Genomic DNA, 15,053 nt, shown 5'->3' on the forward strand with positions numbered 1-15,053 from the left:
AAAACCTTGTCAGTCGTCCTAAAACCTTGTCTGTCGTCCTAAAACCTTGTCAGTCGTCCTAAAACCTTGTCAGTCGTCCTAAAACCTTGTCAGTCGTCCTAAAACCTTGTCAGTCGTCCTAAACCTTGTCAGTCGTCCTAAAACCTTGTCAGTCGTACTTAAACCTTGTCAGTCGTCCTAAAACCTCGTGAGTCGTCCTAGAACCTCGTGAGTCGTCCTAGAACCTTGTGAGTCGTCCTAGAACCTCGTGAGTCGTCCTAGAACCTTGTGAGTCGTCCTAGAACTTTGTGAGTCGCCCTAAAACGTTGTAAGTCGCCTGAAATCAATGTAAATCGCTTGAAAACAATGCAAGTCGCCTGAAAACAATGCAAGTCGCCTGAAAACAATGCAAGTCGCCTGAAAACAATGCAAGACGCTTGAAAACGTTGTGAGTCGCCCAAAAACGTTGTAAGTCGCCCTCAAAGCCTTGTAAGTCGCCCCAAAAACAACGTAAGTCGCTCAAAAACGATGTAAGTCGCCGGAAAACGTAAGTCGCCGGACAACGACGTAAGTCGCCTGAAAACAATATAAGGCGCCTGAAAATCACGTAAATCGATAAAAAAGTATTATGAACTGTCCAAAAAGTTAGGCGGTCTGCTAGTTCCTCCACCTGCAGCACCTCTTCCAACACATTTATTTTTGTTCTTGCAAACTGCTCCAGATTTTTTCTATCCTACCCTCTTGCCAGTTTATTTTTAGCTCCCCTCACTAATTATTACATCCATCTAAATTCTAAACTCTAATTCTCGACTGTGACAAAACTTCCCCGGTGAGTGAGTTTTGTTCGCAGAGTGAGCCTATAAAATTAAGTCTGAGATATCTCGTTTGAGACGAGAAGAGACTCATAATCCGAGATTAGCAGAATTCTACTTGAAGACGTTGCCATCGAGATTAAACACCTCATTAAATAGGCTTCACGACGCCCACTACATTTTAGTTTACAATTCCCGACATCATCAACGGTGGAGTAGAAGGTTTACAATTTAAACCGCAGATAATACCGACGGTGGAGGAATAATAAGATAAAAGTTAAGTTACAATTACAGAACAAGATTCATAAGTTTGTGACATTGTGCAGTAATATGTGTTAAAGAAATATTTACAAAAAAATAACACGCGTAAGGTTAACACGCGATTGAAATAAAACTTTTTTGTTACTATATAAGATAACATTTAAGTAACACCTCATTAAATAGGCTTCACGACACCCACTACATTTTAGTTTACAATTCCCGACATCATCAACGGTGGAGTAGAAGGTTTACAATTTAAACCGCAGATAATACCGACGGTGGAGGATAATAAGATAAAAGTTAAGTTACAATTACAGAACAAGATTCATAAGTTTGTGACATTGTGCAGTAATATGTGTTAAAGAAATATTTACAAAAAAATAACACGCGTAAGGTTAACACGCGATTGAAGTAAAACTTTTTTGTTACTATATAAGATAACATTTAAGTAACACCTCATTAAATAGGCTTCACGACACCCAATACATTTTAGTTTACAATTCCGACATCAACGGTGGAGAGAAGGTTTACAATTTAAACCGCAGATAATACCGACGGTGGAGGAATAAAGTCTAGAAAGATAAGTTATAATTATATACGTAACAATTACATAACAAGATTCATAAGTTTGTGACCTTGTGCAATAATACGTGTAAAAGAAATATTTACAAAAAAAAGAACGTGCGTAAGGTTAACACGCGATTGAAGTAAAACTTTTTTGCTGCTATACAAGATGGCATTTGAGTAAAAATAAATTTATCATATAACACAATTTTGAATAATTAACTTTCCAAAGGAGAAGTTTATGTTTTCATCAAAAAATTCGATTTGCTAATTTTATGTTTTCTCGATGTTTCAAGCCCTTCTGAATCGAATGGGACCAAATTTAAAAAAAAGTATGTGTGTGAACAGATTTTTTGCCGTAAATCGACGTTTCCTCGAAAACGGCTGGACCGATTTAAAAGACATTCGATGTATCTCGTTAAGGACTAGCGTTTATCAACTTTGCTGATTAATTTTTGGTAGAGATCGGCCGGGCCGTTTTTTTGTAATAAACTTAAAAAAAATTTACGATTTTTATGATTATTTTTTTGACGGTAGATACCATAGTCTTCTAGATCATACTAAAATATTAGGGCCATACGACAACTGGTTTAGCTTTAAAAATTCGTCAAAGTTTGCAAAAATTGATATCGTTCTTTTGGCATTTGTCAAAATTAGACTTTTCATCGGCCTTTGCTCAAAAACGCCTGAACCGATTTCAGATATTTAAAAAGCATTTAATGTATCTCGGATGAGGATTTTTTCAGCCGTTTCTTTGTAATTTGAAAATAAGTGTTAAACCTTTCGTCCACATTTAAGCTCATTCTACCGAATCCATTTTAAAAAATCAAAAACTGTTCGAAAGATATTAGTTGGGAATGATACTGATTAGTTTTAGGTGAAAATCTACCGAGCCGTTTTCTTGTAATTAACTGTTGAATAAAAAATTTAAGCCGATTTTTATGAAACTTTCTTTGGCGATGTATATCATGGTCTTATAGACTTACTGAAATATTACAGCCTTACGACAAGTAGTTTAATTTTTAAAAAATCATCAAAGTTTGAGAAAATGAGTAGTTCTTTTGCTGTTTGTTAAAATTAAAATTAGACGATTTACTTGATATAACGATAGAGTACTTGGTCTTAATGAATATACTAAACCATTAAAGTCTTACAGAAACTGGTTCAATTATAAAAATTATTGATTTGTGAAAATTTGCTTTTAGAAAATACTCCGAGTCAAAATGTTCGTTCGTTTTCAATTATGTCTAATAAATCCTCTCGAAATACTTCTAATCACTCATAAATTAATTTGTTTATTATTGATTAAGTCGATTGATTACACATATTTTGTTTCATTGTTTTTAAAGAGCAGGGTAAAATATTCTGATTCAGGCATTTTTCATTAAATCAAGACTTGTACTACAATGTTACTTTAAAATGTTTATTTATCTATGCCGATTTCCTTGTTGATATCGACCGTATAGAAAATTGACCCGTATAGAAATTATTTCATCGAAGGAGAATGACGCACAATTCTGCCGTAACGCACTTCGTTGCATTTGTACGGATTTACACCCTAGTCGCGCCTAAAGAAGTTTTACTTCAAAAAAACATTTTTATCTTTTGCAATCTGTGTACTATTTGCTTTCTACTAACATCAACTCTCCACCGTAAACGGACGCCCGTTAACGGTTCATTACGCTTTTGTGAAGTGAGGGTAATGCGAATTAGACTGAATTAACTGCCGCCGATGTCGACATTTTTCCCGCTTTTTCCCACTTTTCCCGCTTTTTCCACCCATGTTTTTCCTGTTTTCACATTTTTTTCTGTACGGTTTGTTTGCATTCCTCTGTCTTTACACAAAGTCCATTCGTTCGTTCGTTCGTTGCAGGTTTAATTTTTCCGACACGCCGCCGTGAAATATTAAACCGAGAAAAGCTTTTGGAAAATATCAGATGATGGTCGTGAAATATTGTTGGAATTAAATGTAAGTGTTTATTAATGTTAAATGTCTGGCAAACTTAGGTGGAGGATGTAGATTGAATATGCTTGAAAATAAAGAAAATTACAAATCTAGAAAAAAGTCACACACAATGACTTATTTAAATTCCCTTACGGTAGTTATAGTAATGGGCCGAAAATCGAAAATGAAAGTTTTTGCATTTCTCGACGTTTTGAAGGTTTCTGAACATTTTGGCATACCTCACGAAAAATGGATGTGTGTGTGTGTGTTTAGTATGTCCGCATTTCTTCGTCCACGTTTTCGGGCGCACGGATCAACCGATTTGAATGGTTTGAAAAAACATTTGATCCCTATCGATAGAAGATGTGCTGATTAGTTTTTTGCAAAGGCAGGTTCAACCGTTACGGAGATACGGAGCAAAGAGTGCAGAAAATACAAATCGCGTTTTTGATAGAACGGATCATCCGATTTGTATGATCCAACAAACAATCAGTTCGTAATGATTGGGAGAAGAATTCTATTGAAAAGCAAATAAAAATATTAGGAAAGAGGACTCTAATGACAAGCAAAATTTTGCTTAAAACGTTTTGAAAGGAAAAAGGACTCTACTGATAAGAAAATAAAATTACAAAGAAAAAAAGGGACTCTACTGACGAGCAAATAAAAATATTAGACAAAAGGAACTCTACTGACGAGCAACCTGAAGATTTGTAAAATGATAAAAGAGTTTTAAGAAACTTTAAGAAAAAAGACACTCTACTGACAAACAAATGAAATTTGGACCCGGGAAATTTTGACAAAGACAGGTCCCGCCATTTTGGAGATACAGAGCTAAATGTGCAGAAAATTACAGTTTTTGAGTGAACTAAAAAACTTTCTGCTTGTATTGACAAAACAATTGCTTTTGAGGATAAAAAATTATTACATCTTTTTTATTTTCTATAAAATATTTTTGTAATTTTGGATTGAAAATTCAAAAAATTACCCAGGCTAAGCACAGTCTAAGCGCCAATCTGGTACAAATGTTCACTCAAGTGCGTTTAGACTGTTCATGTGGGAACACTTTTCCAATTTAGTGAAAACTATTGAAAAATGTAAAAATGCCACCAAGCTAGGCACAGTATAAGTGAAAATGTCGCACAGAATTATTTGCAAATGCGTTTTGACTGTGACTATACGGGAGCACTTTTTCAATTTTGTGTAAATTAGGCAACTATTTTTTTTAAATTAAATTCGAAATGAAGTGACGATTGTTAATGTTCTGGAGATAAATTGATTTATGATTTACATTTAATTTACTCAGATATAACAGGATATCAAAAATAATAAAAGTTACAGTATTCATAATAATACATTTGAAAACGTTTGAAATTTCTCGAATATTTCATTACGGTACGGGAAGTTCCAGCAATTTGCCTTAAGGCACGATGCCATACACCACTAGTATAAATTTTTACCCCTTACTAAAAATGTACAACCATCCTTTATTCTCATACATTTTCTCCACCTGCTGCTGCGGTGGAGCAGTGGAGTAGGAGGTACATAATCACTTATCAAGGCAGTGGCGTTCCTTTGCCGTCACTTACATTTAGTTGACACACACAAACAGTAAAATTATAATAATTTGTCATCTCCTTACCCGCCGAGAGGCAAATGAAATTTTGTTTATCGCATGCGACGGAGGAGCTCGAATAATAGGAGAGCTGGGAGAAAGTAAAAATTAGAAAAATGTATTCAGAATAAAAAATAAAAATGAGTGCACGTGAGGTTCACACGCGATTCAAGTAAAACATATTTGCTTCTATACAAGATGGCATTTAAGTAAAAATAAATACATCATATTTTGAATAATGTTTATTAGTAATATGGTAACACTCGTGATGCACACATTTATTAGTGTCAAGCATTATACACATTTATATAATGATAAATTATAAACTAGCTGTTAGTGGAATTCTGTCTTAAGGCAATTAGGGCATCGTGCCTTAAGACAAATTGCTAGAACTTCCCGTACCGCAATTCAAAATTCGAGTAATTAAAAATAATCAATAATAATAATCAATAAAAGTTGATCAATGATTTGAAACTTTTAATAGAATTTCGAACCATATTAAGTCATTCTATCTTAAATCATTTATTTTGAAATATTTTGGAAATTATAAACTTTTTTTTCAAAGCAATCGTACTGCTTTAACTGCATAAAGACGAAATATAAAAGCGCGTAAGCGCCGCGTCGCCGTCTAATGCGTAAACATTGGTACGGAACCCATAGGAATGTAAACAAAATTTATACTTATCGTTAAAATCTCTATAAAATATCTGATATTTTGATGTGCATATGTCTAATGATCATTTTTGACCGCCAAATGGCTCATTTTTTTTTTACTTTTTTCTCCATGTTTGCAAAGTCGTTGAAACTGCTTTTCCGAAAAGTTCTTCATTTAGTCAATACAAATAAAATGTTTTTTAAATTATTCAAATCGGACGCTCCGTTCTTATAAAAACTGAGGTACCGTTTTCGGCTCTTTTTGCCCGGTATCTTTGGAACGGCTAGACCTACCTTCGCCAAAAACTAACCAGCACGTCTCCTTATCAAAACAAATCGAATGTTTTTTGAATTATTCAAATCGGTTGATCCGTGTGCCGGAAATCGTCGACGAAAATTTGTATCCGAACATACATACATACACGCACACACATGCACACACACGCATACACACATTTTTTCTAAGGTATGCCAAAATGTTCAGAAAGGTTTGAAACGTAAAGATCTATAAACATTTTCATTTTCGATTTTTTTGCGATTACTATAAATTGCCCTACGGGAAGTTAATTATATATTTAAAATCGCATTAAAAATATTTATAATATTTTAATATAATAATGTAATAACACTTTAAATATGACATGATCGGTTTGTCATTGTAATTAGCATTTAGAAATGCTTAGAGAAATGAAGTAATTGCTGATTAATAAATTCTATAATATTTGTTCACACAGTGGATTATGTAAAATAGCGCCTGAACAAATATTGTTTTTGTAACTTCACTCATCATGGAATTGTGATTGAAGAACTTCATGTAATCTAAATTAACATACATTCATTGACTGCTTGTACTTTTTTTATTTTTTCGCTGGCGATATAATCTCATTCTTTGAACAGCTGTATTATCTATTTTGCAAAAAAACTATTTTCCATTTTAATAACTTCAAAGATTTATAAAAACCACGAATAATATTGAAATAATTTCTAATCAATAAACTTACGTTTAGTACACGGCAAAAATGATTAATTTGTTTTATTATTTTTAAGGAACAGGGTGAAATATTCTTCTGATTCAAGCATTTTTCGTTAAATCAAGATTTGTACTACGATGTAACTTTGAAATGTTTATTTATTTATGCCGATTTGCTTGTTGATATCGGTACGCATACAACGACAAATCTCTATTCACATACACGACGACTAATCACAATTAACCCGTAAAGAAATGATATCTGTACGGATTTACGTCCTTGTCGCGCCTAAAGAAGTTTTACTTAAATAAATAAGAAGCATTTCTAAGACAGTTACTAAATTTTGTTACTAAATAGGGTCTTAATGATTTTTCTCTCAGGTCTCCGACTATGTATATTATTAGTCGTCATCTCTCCCAACTCTCTCTAGGCTCGTTTCGACGCAATTGTTATGACGTAATATATATCTTTATGACGTCATGAATATATTAGCTTCTTGTTATGAGACGATGGAGATAACGTACTCGAAGGCGTAAATTTCAACCTGGCCAGGATAGTAATTATTTTGTTAGATGCAAATTTTTAAATTGACTGATGAATTGAATCGAGATAAACGACCATGTTTTTGTCAGATTTTTCTTTCATAAAAACAATCGTGAAAACACCTTATTGCTGCCACCGTACTCCCCCTTACCATGATGAAATTACAAAAAATATCAACCAGCACTTTCAGGATCCAAAAATAGTAATAGTTTTTTTTGAACTATTTATCAAAATAATTATACAAATCATTGAAACTCTATTTGCTCGTCTCATACATGAAAAACCAGCTCCGCTTGGTGTTGCCAATGTATTCCCCTTTCTTCTGGTAATGAAGTAACAAAAAACATTAAGAACAATGTTAGTGATTTTCCATTCCACGGATCGTTATATTTTGGTTAACTCATTTGCCAAAATTATTAAAACTCTATTTGTTACACTCAAACATATAAAAACTTCTCATTCTGGTGTCGCCACGGTACTCCCCCATTTTAGTGCTGAAGTCACAAAAAACATCAAGCATCATCTCGCAATATTTCAATTAACTGATTTACCGAAATAGTTATAAAAATTGTTAATGTTGCTCTCAAACATAGAAAAACACCTTAGTGCCGCCACAGTACTCCCCTATTTTCAAATTTCAACCACAAAAAACATAAGTGCTATTTTCATGATCTAACATTCCAAACATAGAAATATTCCAGTTAGCAGAAACTATTAAAACTATTTGATTCTCTCAAAACATAAAAGACTACCAGGGTGCTGCCACAGTACACTCCTCCCAAAAAAATTTAAACGTAACTAGTTCAGTAAAAAATATAGAAATTTAAAGAAATTTTGAATGCTTTAAACTGTAAACTAAACTAAAAGATTTTATTCATAGGTTAATTCATAAATAAATAAATATATATATATATATATATATATATATATATAATCCTATATAAAAGATTATATTAAGGATTTTAATTACAGTAGTTTTTCATATGCCCAAAAAGTTAACAGAAAGTAAACTAAACTAAAAACATAAATAAGGATTATATAATAATTAAGAATAACAGAATTAGGAAAAAATTCACTTACCCAAATCACATCATCCAATTAGCATTAATCCATTGATATTAACCTGCAACAAAAAAACGATGGATTTTATCTATTTATAATAATAAGATATTTTAAATTTATTTTTACGAACATTATTATTAATAACAACTACTAATAGTAATAGTAACCAACAAGATCAAGATAAATATCTTTCACATTACACTAAAGATAACGGAGTGAATATTTCCAGAAACAACAATATAAATTCTGATGATTTTTGTTTATTCACAAAAATACAAAAGCAGGCTAAAAGATCACCCAAACCCCTTGCCAGATTAAAAAACAAGTTTATTCTGAATTGATGTTTGTCAATGTCAAAATCACTGTCGATAGTACAATGACAAAAATATTTTTTTCTCTAAAACATTGAAAACATCTTTGTCTAGTGCTGCCACACTACTCCCCCCTTTCAGTGAAGAAAAATTTTGTTGGTAGAATGTTTGATGGTCAGAACTCGTTATATATTTATAATAATAACATGTTTTAAACTCATTTTCACAAACATTATTACAGATCTCAACTAGTAATAGTAATAGTAATCAACATTTGAGTTTTTTTTGGAAAGTGAAAAATAGTAATTTGGAAATGCTTAATGTAAAATATATAATTGGATTTTATTTTTATTATTGGATTGTTATGTTACTGGCTTTAATATTAAAATTATGTAACTATTAAAAAAAAATTATTACAGTCATTCTTTATATGCCCATAAAGTTGACATAAAGTACATTAAACATAAAAACGTAATAAAAATTATACATTAATTAAGAATAACAAAATTACGAAAAAATGACTTGCACAAATCTCAGCATATTTATGTCAAATTTATGAAACAATCCTATAAATTCTGATGATTTTCGATCATTCACAAAAATACAAAAGCAGGCTCAAAGATCACCCAAAAAAATTGTAAGAATAAAAACCAAGTTTACTTTATATTGATGTCTATCAATCTCAAAATCACGTCAATAGTCTTACGATAAAAATATTTGTTTTTCTCAAACATGAAAAATACTTTCGCCTAGTGTTGCCACAGTACTACCCTCTCGCAGTAAAGAAAAATTTTGTTCATAGAATGTTTGATGGTCAGAAATTCATATACATATATATATATATATATATATATATAAATATTTATATTTGCATGTATATAATTACTATAATTAGCATATAGATTAGCATAGTGTAGGACTTTATAAATGTCACACAAATGCCACCACATCATTAAAACCGAATTAACTAACTTTGTATTCGTGCTTTAGAATATCAACTCTAAATATGCATACGTCTACTGGCACTATGTATTATATCGAAATTAATTTGAATATTTATATTTGGAATATTAAATTTTGTGGGAAATGGGAAAATATATACATTTATGGATATAAAATTACAAAACAAAACATTATGGTTGCAATAATAATAATAGTTGCATTGTTTGCAAATTTATCAGTTAGATAAAAAAAATTATTATTTTATCTTTAGAGAGTTATTTTATTCTCTAGTTTTTTAAATAAATACATTCAAGTGTTTTGAATTATTAAAACACCATTAGAGTTATCTCAAAGAGAGTCCACAAAAGGATTTAAAGTCAAGATAAAGTTTGTAATTATACGAAATGTCAATATTAGCACAGAGTTTCCTGTATTTTATTTGTTTTGCTAATGAATCTGGGATTGTTTTACGATTAGAATTAAATAGGATGAATTTGTTACTACAGAAGGAAATTACAAGATCACCTTAAAATCTCATTGATGATGCAAATTTAAAAATTACTAAATAGTTTTTGTTGAAAGTTTCTTTAGAAAGTGAAAAATATTGATTTGGAAATGCTTAATGCAAAAATTATAATCATATTTTATGTTATTTGATATTAAAATAATATGTAACTAATAAAAAAAATATATAGGATTTTTATTACAGTCATTCTTCATATGCCCAAAAGGTTGACAGAAAGTACATTAAACATAAAAACGTAATAAAATTTATATAATAATTAAGAATAGTAAAATTGAGAAGTTTTTAATTGAATTTTATGTTATTTGATATAACAATAATATTATGTAACTATTAAAAAAAAACATTCATAAAATTTTTAATACAGTTATTCTTCATATGCCCAAAAAGTTGACAGAAAGTACATTAAACTAAAAATGAAAAAAGAATTATATAATAAATAAAAATAAAATTATCAAAAAAATATACACCAAAATCACAATATCAACATCTAATTCGAATTAATGTATCAATGTGAACCTTTTAAAAAAAAATCGATGGCTTTATTTATTTATATTAGTTATATTTATTTTTTTGAGTCATGCAATTGTTTCTAAATTCATTTCTATTTTTCATAAGTGAGACATTTTTATTTTCAGATTTTATTTTTCCAGAGTCATTTCTAGAGTCACTAGTATATTTTTGAAGTAGCGCATTTTTTTGGAGCCAGTCACTTTATTTCAGAGCATTTCAGTTCATTTTTGAGTCACTCATTACATGACCCGTTCATTTTATTATGAAAATGAACTAAAATAATTTATAATAAATTCAGTAGCAAAAATAATCAACATTAATATCTGTTATCCTACCTTATTATGTTATTTGATATATTATGTAAATATTATTATTTTTATATTCTATAAAAACATTTATAGAATTTTTATTACAGTCATTCTTCATATGCCCAAAAAGTTGACAGAAAGCACATTAAACTAAAAACGTAATAAAAATTATATAAGAATTAAAATTTTATTTATTTATATTAAGGGGCACAACTAGTGTGAAATTTTCAAAATATGAAATTTCCAATTATTTCAAACTATGTAATAAATTATAGGTTATACCTTTAAAAATGACATATCAAAATTTTAAATCAGTCGGCAGTCCAAAAACGACCAAAATTTTGGGTAAAATTCGACTGTTTTTTTTTAAAAACGCCTTCATTTTTGATTTTTTTTCTTTATCGTAGTTTATTTTACAGTCAATATTATCTAGTTTAACAAGTTTTTTTTTGTTTTTAATATTATCCACGTAGAATGCCAGAATTACTGCAGCAGTGAGGGCCTTTTTTTGTCGCGCCGTTGGAGATCGACAATAACTAAAAAAATATTGAATTTGTTTCTTCAAAAATTTTACGGTGTATTCTTAAAACATGTATAAATATATTCCTAAACTTTGAAATGATTGATAGAGTAGTTTTTTTCAATATAAATTTTCAAAAATCACCTTTTTTGTAGGCGGTTACACAAGTTGTGCCCCTTAATAACATTCATTTTTACAAGCCTCATTATAAATATGAACTAAAATAATTTATTGTAAATTCAGTAACAATAGTAATCAACATACATATTTATTATCTTTTACTAAGAGTCAATCCATCCAAGACCATCCCTATAAATTCTGTCTATTTTCACCAAATCATCGGCATCCAGATTACCAATAACAAATACCCCCGAAATCGATCTAAGTGAAATCTCTTGCAAACGTGTGAATTTTATCAATGTGGGTGGGTAACCAACGTGTTAGTACTCGTGTGTGGGTAATCAATGTGTTAGTACGTGTGTGGCAATTTATCAACGTCCTGAGAGTACCTAATCCTGGGAACTAAGGTTGATTGAGCGGCCACATGAAATATATCCGCAGTCGCTATAGTTATATATACATATATGTACTAGAACTACAGCTTAGAATAGCACGGGGATCAGGGAGGAATTAGGTAAAAATTTAAATGACTCGCCTAAAGGCAGAATACCACTAAGCAGTTATATGTATCTGGTACATATGTAGTTTTTTGTATTTCTAGAGTCATTTTCATAATTCTAGAGTATTTAAAAATATTTCTAGAGTCACCAAAATATTTCCAGAGTCATTACAATATTTCTAGAGTCAGTCATTTCTGTGCATCTAGAATTATTTCTATGTTTTAAGAGTAATGCAACTGTAGTCATTTCTATGTTTCAGGAATCCGTCATTTTTATTTTCGATTTCGATGCTTCCAGAGTCATTTCTATAAACACTAGTATATTTCTAAAGCCATTCATTTTTTTTGGAGCCATTCATTTTATTTCAGAGCCTTCATTTTATTTTTGAGCCACATATTACCCGACTCACTAATTTCATTATAGGGAAATTCACTTCAACCCTGAGCCCTTCACATCATTTGAAAGCCGTTCACTTCATCACAGAAACATTTAATAAGTTATTGAGTCATTGAATATATTTTCAAGTCATTCAATCATTTCTTGGATCATTATATAGTTTTTTTTTTATTCACTTCTATTTGCCTACAATCACTTCTATATTTTCAGGGTTTTTATTAATTTTTATATTTCTTGAGCCTCTCATACGCTTCTTGAGCTAAATATTCATTTGTTGAGCCTCCTATTAGCTTTTTTGGCCAAACATTTATTGTATTGAGCCTTTTATTTGCTCCTTGAGCCAAATATTCATTTATTCAGCATCTGGTTTGTTTCTTGAGCCAAATAATAATTTATTGATCCTTTTATTTATCTCTTGAGCTAAATATTCATTTATTGATCATCTTGTCTGCTTCTAGAGCCAAACATTCATTTATTGAGCATTTTGTTTCTAGAGACAGATATTCTTTTATAGAACCTGTCATGTGCGGGTTGAGCCAAATATTTATTTATTGAGTCAAACATTCAATTGTTGAGCTAAATATTCACCTGTTGATCTTCTCATTCGCTTCTCAAGCCAAATTTACATTTATTGAGACCCTTATTCGCTTATTGAGCCTAATACTCATTTATTGAGCATCATATTTTCTTCTCAAGTTTTCTTAAGTCGCGTTAGAAATATTTATTTGTTGAGCCTCCTATTTGCTTTTTGAGTCAAGTATTCACTTGTTGAGCCAAGTATTTATTTGCTGAGCCAAATATTCACTTGTTGAGCCTAATATTCAATTGTTGAGATTCTTATTCCCTTCGTGACCCAAATATTTATTTATTGAGCTTTTTATTCACTTGTTGAATCAAATATTCCCTTGTTAAGCCGCATATTCATTTCTTGAGCCAAATATTCACTTGTTGAGCCAAATATTCAATTGTTGAGATTCTTATTCCTTTCGTGACTCAAATATTCATTTATTGAGCCTATTATTCACTTATTGAATCAAATATTTGTTGAGCAAAATATTCGTTTGTTGAACTAAATATTCACTTGTTGAGCTTCTTATTCTTTTGTTTAGCCAAACATTCACTTGTTGAGCCTCTTATTCGCTTCTTAAGACAAATATTTATTTATTAAGCCTTCCATTCGCTTCTTGAGTCAAATATTAATTTATTGAGCCTCTCATTCGCTTCTTGAGCCAAATATACACTTCTTGAACCAAGTATTTTTTTTGTTAAGCCAAATATTCAATTCTTGAGCCAAATATTTAATTTTCGAGCTAAATATTTAATTCTCGACACAAATATTCACTTGTTGAAACAAACATTTGTATATTGAATCACTAACTCGTTTTTTGAACCACCTGTTTATTCCTAAAGTCATTTAATTATTTCAAGAGACATTTGTTTCCAGAGTTATGCACTCGTTTCCTAGTCACTTATGCAATTTTTGAGTCATCTATCCATTTGTCAAGCCATTTATCCATTTGCTGAACTCCCTATTAATTTAATAAATCATTTATTTTCATTTTGCACTGTTTTCAAACTACTTTCCTTATTCCCCGAATCAAACAATTTCAAGGAGCCCCTAAATACCTTTAGAGCAAAAACTCCGGCCCTGTCCTACTTATTCATCTACATCTACATTTACATCTACATCTACATCAGAATCTACATCTATATTCTATAGTACAGGTCTCTAGGAGACGAGAGCTAGAATTTCAAACTGGGAACTAACTTCGAAGAGAAAATAGCTGCAGTGGAAATAGACAGAGAGCTGGGAGAAAAAATATAAGAAAATATAAAATAATAATAGAAATAAATTAAAATACTGTAAAACATTTTAGATAATAATTTACGTATTATATACAGACGTACGACATCGAATATGTATTTAAGGCAATGTATTGCAATTTTCTGATAAATAATTATGAAAAATTAGCAAATCTTTATATTGATGACCTCGACGTACGACATCTAACATTTATTTAAGGCAATATATTGCAATATACTGATAGAGAATTATAAAAAATAATCAAAACTATATATTAGTAACCCCAAAGTACAACATTTAACATATATTTGAAACAATTTATTAAAATATTCTGATGCAGAATTATAAAAAATTCGCATATATAATGGTGACCCCGACATACGGCATCTAACATGTATTCAGCGCTATATGTTATAATATTCTGATATAGAAATTAACTAATGGTGTATGGCATCGTGCCTTAAGGCAAATTGCTGGTAATTCCCGTACCTTCATAAAATATTCGAGAAATTTTAAACGTTTTCAAATATTTTATTACAAATACTGTAACTTTCATTATTTTTGCTATCTTGTTTGTTATATCTGAGCAAATCAAGTGTAAATTATAAATAAATCAATTTATCTCCAGAACATTAACAATCGTCATTTCACTTCCAATCCAATTTCAAAAAAAAAAAATAGTTGCCTAATTTACACAAAATTGAAAAAGTGCT

General features: G+C 30.4%; 1 protein-coding gene across 1 annotated transcript in view; it reads left to right on the forward strand.

The window, feature by feature from the left end:
* Positions 1 to 15,053, forward strand: part of LOC113388445 (dipeptidase 1-like) — a 158,210-nt gene that overhangs the window by 122,461 nt on the left and 20,696 nt on the right. The gene's annotated exons all lie outside the window — the stretch shown is intronic.

Source organism: Ctenocephalides felis, unplaced genomic scaffold (assembly GCF_003426905.1).
Source record: "Ctenocephalides felis isolate EL2017-DRISC unplaced genomic scaffold, ASM342690v1 CF-g0.4_SCAFFOLD_03572, whole genome shotgun sequence".
NCBI lineage: Eukaryota > Metazoa > Arthropoda > Insecta > Siphonaptera > Pulicidae > Ctenocephalides > Ctenocephalides felis.